The 13,765-nt window shown below is 41.9% G+C and overlaps 1 protein-coding gene across 1 annotated transcript in view; it reads left to right on the top strand.

Annotated features, from left to right (window-relative positions):
* Positions 1 to 3,674: 3,674 nt before the first annotated feature.
* The window catches only part of LOC139370313 (shisa like 1b), a 63,982-nt gene continuing 53,891 nt past the window's right edge, over positions 3,675 to 13,765 (top strand). Inside the window, exon 1 of the mRNA XM_071109716.1 lies at positions 3,675 to 3,922. The gene's annotated coding sequence lies outside the window, so the exon portion shown is untranslated. The remainder of the gene's footprint in view (positions 3,923 to 13,765) is intronic.

Raw genomic sequence — 13,765 nt, 5'->3', positions numbered from 1 at the left:
ACCTTTGTAACATCCACATTTTAAAAAGTCTAATATATCCATGTAATATAAATCCATTATTTATTTTAGACAGGTCTAAAGAAGCATGATATGAAGAAAATGTAGCCTATTTACACAGATTAGCATACTCTCAGTTGTCCTTATGTTAGGCCCTGATCTTGCTATGGCTGTGGGCTACACTAGTTTATTTAGCAGACAAGATTTGCTTAGAATTCCATGGGCATTATTTTATATTATCCCTTCTCCCGGCTGCATGCCAAAGCGCCTCAATCACATGGCGCTCAGTCACATGATTGGGTCTTTCTCACAGGCTGCAAGTGAAGACCACCACATCCGGGACGCAACTGCACATGTCTTTATCCAATTCCTAGGCGCATTTTGAAGATGTTCGAAGAACTGTCCACATTTGCTTTTCATCAGCCAACAAGATGAGTAGGCCTAACAAACAGCAAAAGCACTATATCTACTATCCCACATAGTACAAAAACATACCTATTCTATCCTGTGTGTCACACCCTGACCGTAGATTGCTTTGTATGTTTCTATTTTTAGTTTGGTCAGGGTGTGATGTGGGTGGGTATTCTATTTTGTATGTCTAGGTGTTGTGTTTCTATGTTTAGGCCTGGTATGGTTCCCATTCAGAGGTAGCTGGTTATCGTTGTCTCTGATTGAGAGCCGTACTTAGGCAGCCTGTTTTCCCACTATGGGTGTGGGTAGTTGTTTTCTGTCTTTGCGTTGCTGCACCAGACATAACTGTTTCGTTTGTTTCCGCTTGTTGTTTTTGTTCTAGTGTTCAGTTTCTTTATTAAATATACCATGAACACGTACCACGCTGCACCTTGGTCCTCTTCACCTTCTTCCACCTACGAATATCATTACACTGTGCGAGAAATAACATTCTAAACATAGTCTGGGACAGTTGTGGGATGCGATAGATCCCAAATAAATACAACCACTAGCATGAAAAAATGTATATTTTCCTAAGCAATGAGCTTGACGCAACAGATGAGAACGTTTAGCTTCAAATGTTGAGAAAGTATAAGGCTATTTCTTCACATTGTAAGCACAGCAATGCACACATGGCAGTAGGCTATAAGGTGTGCAACTATGATTTGAAAAAGTCACACAAAAAAGCATGCCTGTTTGCCTTAAGCTGGGCTTGTTGTTATCCAAACCTTATCAACACACGTAGGCCTATGGGTCAGGCTACATGAGGTGTGCAACTACTAAAAGTAGCAAAAAAATGCATTGTTTCTTGCCTCACGCTGAACATCATTCACAAGTGATAATATATCATTCACAAGTGATAGGCTAATATTGTCACCTATCAGACTATTCTTGATTTAATCTTGTCTTTACATATGCTAAATAATAGATGTGTGAAATGTGTTTGTTGATGTAGAATGGACCATTATCATGCACCTGTCTCGAAACAGGGGCAGAAAAAAATAATCACACGTCATCTATGCAGTTAAATAGCGAAGGGACGACACTTTTCCTGTGGTTCATTTTCATGCCATTGAGGTAGGCTATATTTCTATTTTAATAGATGTGCTTAATATTAGGAAAGATGAGAAATAAATGTAGTAGGCCTCACCTATAGAAAGCTGATGGGATCCTCCTCTGTTTAATAGAAGCATCACTCTGTTTTCTCACGCAATTGCATCGCCTATAGAAATGTTGCGCAACATGAGCTCATGGGCTCTCATGAAGTGTTTGATTAGATTTTCGATTACATTTGCATTGACTAGAGTGACTAGAGGGACAATACAGTGTGGGTACAATACAGTACAACCTTATTAAAAATATGCAAAAGTAGAGACAATTAAAAAGGAGGCAAATACTTTTTCACAGAAATGTATCACGTAGCACCAGACTGTGTTTCTGCACTCTTTGTTGCTGGAGGTTTCAGACTGTGTAGTTGTATCTCACTCTTAGGCGGCACAAATACTTCCCAGCAATGACAATTGCCACTCTACAAAGGACAAGCACTGGAACAATAAGGGTGAAAAGACCGGTTATGACCGATGAGAAATACTTTCTCTCTCGTTCATGAGTAACAATACACCAGCAACAATATACTATAACTTTTTCTCAAAACATCCCCAGTATTTCCCCTCCAGTATTTCCTGTTGGCTGGACAGCATACTGCACAATACAGTAGCCTCCATTCCCTGAGTCAGCTACAGGGCTCCCTATAGGCAGCTCTGGTCTGGTCTTGCCTCTCACCTGTCTCTGACTGACACTTATTACTTATTTGTAAACCTCTGATGCACATTTTCAGGTCTGTTGGAGCGTCAACAGCAGCCAAGACAGGACAATACCCATGATCCTCGCTGGCTCCATGGGAGCGTTTCATCTCTCAGTCAGCGTGCTGGTGCCGCCCACACACTAAACCGTTATGCACACATCAAGACGACAGCAACTCCAAATGTTCCCATCTTTCCTCTTTTCCATTTGAAAAGGTCCCCTTTCACTTTATCTTCAGGTGCTGTGTTTGTGGCAAAGGGGGAATTATGACAGTTAATCAACATACTGTATATTTACAAGCATGACTGTTGGGTGACATCTAAAGCACCTTCCACTAATATGATTGGCAGGGGGCTTTCTGTGCATTCTATAACATGGTGCTGAGCTTTACAGTATTTTATTTTTTATTTTATGTAACTTTCTTTAACTAGGCAAGTCAGTTAAGAACAAATTCTAATTTACAATGACGGCTTACCCCAGCCAAACCCGGAAGACGCTGGACCAAACGGGCGGATGGGATACAGCCTGGACAGTAGTAACTCTTCTGGGGAGAGAATCACTTAACGCCCCTATATTGTTACAGGGCACATGCGTCACATCATGAATCACAGACCTGTAGGAGAAATGACAGAGTGCTATTTACACTGACCCTGTCCTTTGCCTAGTTACTCACACAGCAAGGTCCTTTCAAGTTGAGGACTGCAGAGATCCATCACTTTCTTTTGTGTTTTATGTGTGCTTGTGTACATGTGTGTGCATGCGTGTGTGTGTGTGCGCATGTACTTACACGTGTGTGATAGAAACGTTTGCATGATTCAAATCTCAGATCCTAATAAATACTCACATATACATACTATATTTCCATGTGCATGTCCATGATCATGCAATGACCCCTGGACAGACAGTGAGGGTGGTGATAGGGGCGGAGATTAGATTATAACTCTCTGAGGGAGGATGGAGGAGAAGGAGGAGTAGAGAGAGAGAGAGAGAGATGTTAAGGAGAAAGAGAAGGAGAAGGTCATATTCACACAAAGGGATCTTCAGCAAAGTTACTGAGCAGAAGTCTTTCCCCCGGAAAGCAGGGAGAGCAGAGAATCCCTTGTTCGTGTAACAGCAGCTGATCCTGTGGCTTCTGCTCTACTCTAGTGCACACTCTAGTGCGTACACACTAGCTTACCCTCCTCTCTCACTCCCTCACTCGCTTCAACTCTCTGGCTCTCTCCTTCTCTTTCTCACTCCCTCACTCGCTTCAACTCTCTGGCTCTCTCCTTCTCTCCCTCACTCACTCACTCGCTTCAACTCTCTGGCTCTCTCCTCTCTCTCTCTCTCTCACTCCCTCACTCGCTTCAACTCTCTGGCTCTCTCCTCTCTCTCTCTCACTCCCTCACTCACTTCAACTCTCTAGCTCTCTCCTTCTCTCTCTCACTCACACTCTCTGCTGAGCTCTAACCGCTTGGATACAGTGCAGAGGACTTGGGGAGAGTGCTCTTTTCTTCTTCTGCGTTTCCTTCCCTCCTCTCTCCCTCGAGAGCTATTGATTTAGATCAATTCATTGGGATGAGGATGCGTTTGTGTTAAGCTGCAACAAAGGAAGAGTGCACAAGAAGCAACAGGGGAGTAATTGACTGCACGGAGAAACAGGAGCCCCCCCTCCTTTACAGGCTCAACAAGGGTGAGTAGAGAACGCTGGTCTTAATCACTAGGAGTTCCCTCTTTCTTTCTCTCTTTCTGCTCTGTGCGGACTTGTTTTTGTGGACCTTAGCAAGGCATTTCAAAGTTTATATTTACATCCTTACATTTTCCTTTTCATAGTCCTGCAGGAGGACACAGACAGAGGTGTAACTTGCATGGCTTTGTTCGATACAGTTTTGAAGCCAAACAATACACTGGTTTCACATCATTGAGGGATGCCTGCCTCTTTTGTTGGGAGGAGTGAAGTTTCACTCTGGGTTGGGTACATGGTGTGCTCTCTGTTTCTCTCTCGTTCTCTGACATCCAGGTGGAGTGTTTTCTCTTCCATGGCAGCAGAGTAAGCTCAGTGTAAGAGACGCGAGGGCGGCTAGCTAGCTCTGTGTCTCTCAGCTCCCCCTTTAAATGTGAGGCAATTAAGGCCGATTGGCAGTGGCTGTTGGTGGGTAACTTGGAAACAGGCGCGTGGGGGAGCTTGGAGGCACATGAGAGGATTTAGAGAGGAGAAGGAGAATCCATTTGTACATCACATAAAGCCGTCTTCTCACTGACTAATGATTAGAATTCACACTCGTGTGTGGCGAAAGGACTTAAAAAGCTTATGGGCTTCCGTTGCCAATTTTTGTTGGAGTTATTAAACGTGGCCAGAGGCATCTTGTGTGGGTCTGCGTGTGTATGCATGTGTGCCAGCGTCTGCATGTGGGTGACAATGTGTCGCTTTGGAGTGTTTTAAGGTAATGAGTCCATTAGAGCTAATGCACATCAACACACAGTGCTGCGCCTTCACTTCGAATGACTGCAAAGTAGGAAAGGATTCAGGGAGGGCACTGAGAGCATGTAGCATATTCTCTCTCACAACAATGGATTTGAGGAATGCATTTTATGCATGCTTGCAGAGTGGCTTTACACTGCAGCTCGCCTGTAGGTCCTTCTCTGAGAACACTGTTCTCTGACATAAGGAAAGGGAGTCAATTAACAGGTCTATGTTATTATGAATGTACTCATTTCATTTTAACAAGGGACAGGATATACAAGATCACACACACTCAAGTTGGAACACGGGACAGTATTTCTTAGTGTGGACACATGGTGGAGGTGCAACAGCACAGTCATTCTAGACTCCTAGTGTACATAGTTTATTCTCTCTTATTGTCAGCACACCTTTCCCACCATGTGTGCGTACATACATATGTTTTGGACTGCTAATGGCAGTCATCTCCATGTGACTAAAGCAATTCTGACCATTAGCCATTATCTCCACAACTAAAGTACCGTATGTGACCTTGTCACTGTGTCAGACACACACTGTTCTATTCTGCAGGGCCCTGTAAGAGGACAGCCCTGAGGACATTATCTGATGGGGTATTCAGCCCAGAGGAGGCTGGTGGGACGAGCTATAGGAGGACGGGCTCGTTGTAATGGCTGGAATGGAATTAATGGAATCATCATCAGTTCCTCTTGTCATATTAGTCATTGCATACCTAACGGCAGTCAAGACGTTTCCGGCAGTCATTCATACGTCAACGGAGTGCGCAGCTGAACATTGTACGCTGGAAAACACATGGTGTGTTATTTTTTTATTATTAAAACAAAACCGCTAATACAAATACCGAATACTGAATTCCGTGGCGCGGTTAGCTTTTAACAGCTAGGACCGCTATTTCTTGTCCCGGAATCCTGCTTAACAGACAGGTTGAAGCCTGCTTGACTGAGACGCTAAGCTGCTAGCCATCAAGCTAACGATGTTGGTACTAGATGAGTTTTGCAATGGAGCCCTCTTTGTCTAGGAGAAATAAATGAACGGTTCCAACGCTTCAGGAGCTGTATCTACTACGCTTTGTTCAGGGACAAACCGGATCACTCAGAGTTCCAATGCGGCAATTGTTTACTTGCCGAGGATTATAGGCTAGAGGTGGCTTCCTTGATCACGCAGGTCGCCAGCCTACTTAAGAAACTGGGGAAAACGCAGAGTGGAATGATTAAATTTTCTACCCAGGTGCATGGACGGCGTTCGTTCTTGTTGGATGCATCTCCGCCTTGTCATTTGTCGTTATCCGACTGGCCGGTGTTGCCCAGAGCTCCCCCTCTGATAGCGTAAACAAAGGAGCACAGCGGCCTCCCATAAAGCAGTCTACACTCCCAACTAGTAGCCCGAAGTGGATACAAACAACAAATAGTTTCGCCGCCCTGGAGCCTGATCTGTCTGCACCTTTGTCACCGAGGGTGCCTGTATCTGCAGTGCCTACTACTACGATTTCTAAGTCAACATCATCCCTGCTCTGGATCAAGCGGGGCTTTTCCATCTGTCAGAGGCCTTCACCAGGCGCCGGGAGCAATGCGCTCAAGTTATCCTGCCTCTCACCCATCCATAAAGGGTTCTCCAAATCCTATGAAGCATGAGAGTGGGCGGATTTCTTTGACATTCTCACCAGCCGTGATTTTGGGCAGCTCCATGGTAAGAAATGTGACCGTTCCTGGAGCAAAAACAATGTCCTACCCCGGAGCTTGAGTAGATGATATTACAAGGCTGCTCCCAAATGGACATAGAAATTGATTCTTATTTTTTTCACCTTTATTTAACTAGGCAAGTCAGTTAAGAACAAATTCTTATTTTCAATGACAGCCTAGGAACAGTGGGTTAACTGCCTGTTCAGGGGCAGAAGGACAGATTTGTACCTTGTCAGCTCGGGGATTTGAACTTGCAACCTTCCGGTTACTAGTCCAACGCTCTAACCACTAGGCTACCCTGCCACCCCGTGTGGGTTTTAATGATGTTATGAAGGGCAGCTCTGAACAGTTGAAACTGGATTTTAAAGAGCTGATTGACTCTTTGCTAGACACTAACAAAAGACCCATCATATCTGGCCCTGTGCCCTCTCTGAATCGTGGCACTGAATGCTTTAGCAGGATTCTTTCTCTTCACAACTGGCTTGATTGTTGCAGCTCAATGGGTGTAACTTTTGTTGATAATTTCGATACTTTTTGGAAACAAAACACACTTTAAAGGAGGATGGGATCCACTCAAATCATTTGGGTTCCTGGATCCTTTCACAGCATTATAAGGCTGCTTTGAGAAATTGGTTTATCAATGACTCAAGCCCAGCTCAGCTAATCCCTTCCATTGTGACGCAGTGTTGGCATAATGCTTCAGCAAATGTACATTACACCAGAGGCGATGGTAGACACAATGTAAATAACCTAATTTATGTCCCTCTAACTGTCCTGAATGCCTCTGCTGATCCTACAACTATTGTATGCAGTAATCATGTGCCTTTGAACCAGATGTATACTGTCCACTGTGTGCAGCTCACCCTGCACTAACATAAATAACATGAGCACATCTACTTCTGCTAAGCTTCCCAGTAAAGCAATAAAAATAAGTAAGCATCTCAGTAGAAAAGTGCTCAAAATAGCCCACATTAATATATGAAACAACGGTCATGAAATCAATAATTTGCTAGTAACAGATGACATTCATATTCTGGCTATCCCTGAAACTAACTTAGGTAATATATTTGATGATACAGTGGTAGCAATACAAGGTTATAACATTTACAGAAAAGATAGAAATGCCAATGATGGAGATGTTGCTGTTTATATTCAGAACCACATTCCTGTAAAGATTAGTGAGGATCTCATGTTAAATACTGTTGAACTAATATGGCTACGGGTTCATTTCCCTCACCTAAAGCCCATTCTAGTGGGAAGCTGCTATAGACCACCAAGTTCTAACAGTCAGTATCTAGATAACATTTAAAATGCTTAATAATGTATGTGAAATCAACAAAGAGGTATATTTTCTGGGTGATTTAAATGCTGACTGGCTTTCATCAAGCTGCCCACTCAAGAAAAGCTTCAAACTGTAAGTAGTGCTTGCAACCTGGTTCAGGTTATCAGTCAACCTACCAGGGTAGTTAAAACAGCACAGGAAAGAAATCATCGCCTTGTACTGATCACACCTTTACTAATGCTGCAGAAATTAGCTTGAAAACAGTATCCAGATCCATCAGATATAGTGATCACAATATAGTAGCCATATCTAGGAAAACCAAAGTTCCGAAGTCTGGTTCTAATATAGTATATAAGAGGTCATATAATACGTTTTGCAGTGATTCCTATGTTGTTTATGTACAGTTGAAGTCAGAAGTTTACATACACCTTAGCCAAATACATTTAAACTCAGTTTTTCACAATTCCTGACATTTAATCCTAGTAAATATTCCCTGTCTTAGGTCAGTTAGGATCACCACTTTATTTTAAGAATGTGAAATGTCAGAATAACAGTAGAGAGAATTATTTATTTCAGATTTTATTTCTTTCATCACATTTCCAGTGGGTCAGAAGTTTACATACACTCAATTAGTATTTGGTAGCATTGCCGTTAAATTGTTTAACTTGGGTAAAACGTTTCGGGTAGCCTTCCACATGCTTCCCACAATAAGTTGGGTGAATTTTGGCCCATTCCTCCTGACAGAGCTGGTGTAACTGAAAAGGTTTGTAGGCCTCCTTGCTCGCACACGCTTTTTCACTTCTCCCCACAAGTTTTTGTATGGGCCTTGTGATGGCCACTCCAATACCTTGACTTTGTTGTCCTTAAGCTATTTTGCCACAACTTTGGAAGTATGCTTGGGGTTATTGTCCATTTGGAAGACCCATTTGCAACCAAGCTTTAACTTCCTGACTGATTGAGATGTTGCTTCAATATATCCACATCATTTTCCTACCTCATGATGCCATCTATTTTGTGAAGTGCACCAGTCCCTTCTGCAGCAAAGCACCCCCACAACATGATGCTGCCACCCCCATGCTTCACGGTTGGGATAGTGTTCTTCAGCATTTCTCCAAAAAGTATGATCTTTGTCCCCATGTGCAATCACAAACTGTAGTCTGGCTTTTTCATGGCGGTTTTGGAGCTGTGGCTTCTTCTTTGCTGAGCGGCCTTTCAGGTTATGTCGATATAGGACTCGTTTTACTGTGGATATAGATACTTTTGTACCTGTTTCCTCCAGCATCTTCACAAGGGAATTTGCTGTTGTTCTGGGATTGATTTGCACTTTTCACACCAAAGTACCTTCATCTCTAGGAGACAGAACACATCTCCTTCCTGAGCAGTATGATGGCTACGTGGTCCCATGGTGTTTATACTTGCATACTATTGTTTGTACAGTCGAACGTGGTACCTTCAGGCATTTGGAAATTGCTCCCAATCATGAACCAGACTTGTGGAGGTCTACATTTTTTTTCTGAGGTCATGACTGATTTATTTTGATATTCCCATGATGTCAAGCAAAGAGGCATTGAGTTTGAAGGCAGGTCTTGAAATACATCCACAGGTACACCTCCAATTGACTCAAATTATGTCAATTAGCCTATCAGAAGCTTCAAATTTTCCAAGCTGTTTAAAGGCACAGTCAACTTAGTAGTATATGTAAACTTCTGACCAACTGGAATTGTGATACAGTGAATTATAAATGAAATAATCTGTCTGTAAACAATTGTTGGAAAAATGACTTGTGTCATGCACAAAGTCGATGTCCTAACCGACTTGCCAAAACTATAGACATTTGTGGAGTGGTTGAAAAACGAGTTTTAATGACTCCAACTTAAGTGTATGTAAACTTCTGACTTCAACTGTAAATAATATTTGTTGGTCAGTGGTGTGTTATGAGGAACAGACACTGCACTTGACACATTTATGAAATTGCTTATTCCAGATACAAATAACCGTGCACCTTTTAAGAAAATGTCTGTAAAAACGGTTAAATACCCATGTACTGATGAGAAATTGAAAAATGTTATGGTTGAGAGGGATAAGGTATGGTAAATAAGTCTGGCTGCACAATCGATTGGCAAACATATTGCAAATTGAGAAATCACGTGACTAAACTGAATAAAAGAAGAAGAAACTACACTATGAAACAAAGATAAATTACATAAAGAATGATAGTAAAAATCTTTGGAGCACCTTAAATTAAATTTTGGGGAAAAAAGCAAACTTAGTTCCATCATTCATTGAATCAGATGGCTCATTCGTCACAAAACCAACGGATATTGGCCAGATTAGCAAATTTAGGCATAACATGCCAGCAACAAACACTGACACTACACATCTAAGTATATCTGACCATATTATGAAAGACAAGCATTGTAATTTTGAATTCCGTAAAGTGAGTGTGGAAGAGGTGAAAAAAGTGTTGTTGTCTATCAACCAATACAAGCCACCGTGGGTCTGACAACTTCGGATGGAAAATTACTGAGGATAATAGTGGACGATATTGCCACTCCTCTTTGCCATATTTTCAATTTAAGCCTACTAGAAAGTGTGTGCCCAAAGACTTGGAGGGAAGCAAAAGTAATTCCGCTATCTAAGAATGGTAAAGCTCCCTTTACTGGTTCAAATAGGAGACAAATCAGCCTGTTACCAACTCTTAGAAAGTGTTTTTTAATTGAAGCCTCTCCAGCATAATCCAGGTAGAATCAGGAATTCCCCAGGGCAGCTGTCTAGGCCCATTAGTTTTTTAAATCTTTACTAGTGTGTCCATGTATGCGGATGACCCAACACTATACATGTCAGCTACTACAGTGACTACAAGGACTGCAATACTTAACAAAGAGTTGCAGTTTGTTTCAGAGTGGGTGCCAAGGAATAAGTTAGTCCTAAATATTTCTAAAACTCAAAGCATTGTATTTGGGACAAATTAAAACTTGTAATAAAAAATGTGGAAATTGAGCAAGTTGAGGTGACTAAACTGCTTGGAATAACAGTGGTCAAAACATACTGATACAACAGAAGATGGGGAGAAGTATGTCCATAATAAAGCTCTGCTCTATCTTCTTAACAGCACTATGAACAAGGCAGGTCCTACAGGCCCTAGTTTTGTCGCACCTTGACTACTGTTCAGTCGTGTGGTCAGGTGCCACAAAAGGAACTTTTTTTGTTTTGCAGGGCAGCACAGCTGGCCCTTGGATGTACACAGAGAGCTAATATTCATAATATGCATGTCAATCTCTCCTGGCATAAAGTGGAGGAGAGATTGACTTCATCACTACATGTATTTATGAGAGGTATTGACATGCTTAATGCACCGAGCTCTTTGTTTGAACTAGTGTATACCAAACAAGACATGCCACCAGAGGTCTCTTTACAGTCCCCAAGTCCAGAACATACTATGGGAGGCGCACAGTACCATGACTACATGGAACTCTATTCCACATCAAGTAACTGATGCAAGTTAAAAAGCAGATAAAAATACACCTTATGGAACAGCGGGACAGTGAAGAAACACAAACATAGCCACAGACACATGCATACACACACACACACACACACAATAACATATGCACTATACACACATGTACACAAGAATTTTGTACTGCAGATATGTGGTCGTGGTGGAGTAGGCCCCTGAGGGCACACAGTGTGTTGTGAAATCTGTGAATATATTGTAATCTTTTAAAAATTGTATAAACTTCATTATTTCATTTTGCTGTACCCCAGGAAGATTAGCCCAAAAGGTTCTTCCAGGCACCTTTACTTCTGTTAGGTTCTGATTTTCAGAGTAAAAACTCAACGGACGCTATGAAAGCTCAACCAAATGTATTCTTCCCAGGGGATCAATACAGCTGCATTAGACAAAGAACTTGTGCTTCACACAAGCACTGATATTTAACCCTTCCTCCTAAGATGAGTCTCCTCCTACACATCTGTACAAACATTGTATCTTTACTGCTAGGCAGGGCCCTAAGTGATACAGGCCATAAACTTTTCTTTCTCCCTTAACGTGACCTGACCTGATCCTGACCCCCTTGATCACTAATCCATGGCTCTCTCCCCTTATCTCACCTGTCGCATGTGATCGCTACACTCAGCACATTCCAAGTTTAATTGCACACATCACATACCTTCCTCCTACAGAAAACCATTACCTTCTGATGTGGACCCTCTAACCCTAAGCACTCAATATTTCAATAGGATACCTGATAATTTTTTTATTACATTTTTTATTTAATTAGACAAGTCAGTTAAGAACACATTTTTATTGTGCCGCTAGAGGTGAAATTCTTGGACCGGCGCAAGACGGACGAAAGCGAAAGCATTTGCCAAGAATGTTCTCATTAATCAAGAGTCTTGTTCGTTATCTGCCTTGTTCAGGGGCAGAATGACAGATTTTTAACTTGTCAGCTCAGGGATTCGATCTAGCAACCTTTCGGCTACTGGCCCAACTCTTTAACCCTTCCCCAAGTTTAGGAGGTAGTACCCAGATTCCAGCACTTCTAAAAGTGCATGTTGTTGGTTTTAAGTCGTTCCCTGTCTTTTCTTAGCGAATTATCTCGATGGTTTCTTTATAGATGTCGTGCTATCTGTGTTTATGTTGTGGTAGACCTATGGTGTTGATAACCTGTCTGTGTTGATAACCTGTCTGTGTTGATAACCTGTCTGTGTTGATAACCTGATAACCTGTCTGTGTTGATATAGCCCTATTAAATTGTAGAGGTGGCCTGTCATATCGGAGGCTTTTCAGAGAGTTCGTTTTTGGTCACCCTTTAGCGTAAATGTCATTCCTGTTCATCGTTTTAAGTTTGTACACTGCAATATTTAATATTCAGTTTGCTGATTACATACTTTAATAAAGTGGTAACTATTTAAACTTTGGGATTTGCATAGGCTCTTGAAGGGGTTTATACACCTTTGTTAGCCTCATTGAAGGTACAAAACTGTCAGTGTTCAACCTAAACATGTGATGACAATAAAACAGAACAGAACAGAACAGGAATAACATTTAATCTAACGGGTAGCCAAAAAATATCTATCTTAAAGCCACACCCCCTACTAAACCACACATCCACTCCAGGTTTCCTCCAGGAACCTGCTGCTACATTAAACCATTAAAGGTTCCTCCAAGAACCCCTCAACTAACCAAAGGTGCAAATTTGAACCATTGACTAGGAAATCCAGGATTCCTCGAGTCACCACTAATTCTAGGAATGCACAACGGCTTTAAATGGTTAGTACATGCAGATGTCTGTTTCCAAACTCATTGAACTCATCATGGTTCTTAATATACTGAATATTCATCAGCCTTATCTAGTTATAAAGTTATCTATTTCTGCATTGAGTTCATATGGAGTTCCCCATCTCTGGGCTGAGTCTCTCTCTCTTTCACTCTGACTGACAGAGGCAGGCAGACAGCCTCAGTCTCATACAGTCAGCAGCCGGTTGGTTCCTTGATAAGACTCTGGCTTTGCTTTTGATGCTCCCCCTTATCCAATTCCACTCAACAGATTAATATCTCTAGCAGAAGCCTAACAAGAGTTCATGTGGAATATACTCTCATCTCATCTGATCGCTCATCAGCGGTATTGTATGTATCTGCTGGGGTTGAGGCCCCACAGGGCCCCATATACAAAAGCTGTAATCATTAGACGCCAGAGGCACTATGCCAGCTGTTACACTGTCAAGTGTAATGTCTGATAGGACTACATGAAGCTTTATGCCCCCTGTTTACTGCACAACTGTGTCTGCTCAATGGATAAAACAAAGCACATTGGAAGCTGTTCTCTGTTGTTGTTTACTCCCAATAAAACAACACTTCGTTCATTATACCGAATTGTCAAAAGTGTTGTTTTGTTTGTACTCACCCTTTACAACAATGTCATTCCAGCAGTATTCACATTAACATTATTAGTGGATGGTGTTTTTTGGGATAAGTCAACCGACAGAAGGGCATTCTCTCTCTAGTGTTGCGTATCTAAACCTGAATTTAAAAGCAGGAATAAAAAAATAAAGAACATGATGTTGAAATTCAGAGACATTTTCACCCACTGG

The sequence above is a fragment of the Oncorhynchus clarkii genome, chromosome 2 (assembly GCF_045791955.1).
Source record: "Oncorhynchus clarkii lewisi isolate Uvic-CL-2024 chromosome 2, UVic_Ocla_1.0, whole genome shotgun sequence".
Classification (NCBI taxonomy): Eukaryota; Metazoa; Chordata; class Actinopteri; order Salmoniformes; family Salmonidae; genus Oncorhynchus; species Oncorhynchus clarkii.
This window is presented reverse-complemented; position numbering and strand designations above follow the sequence as displayed.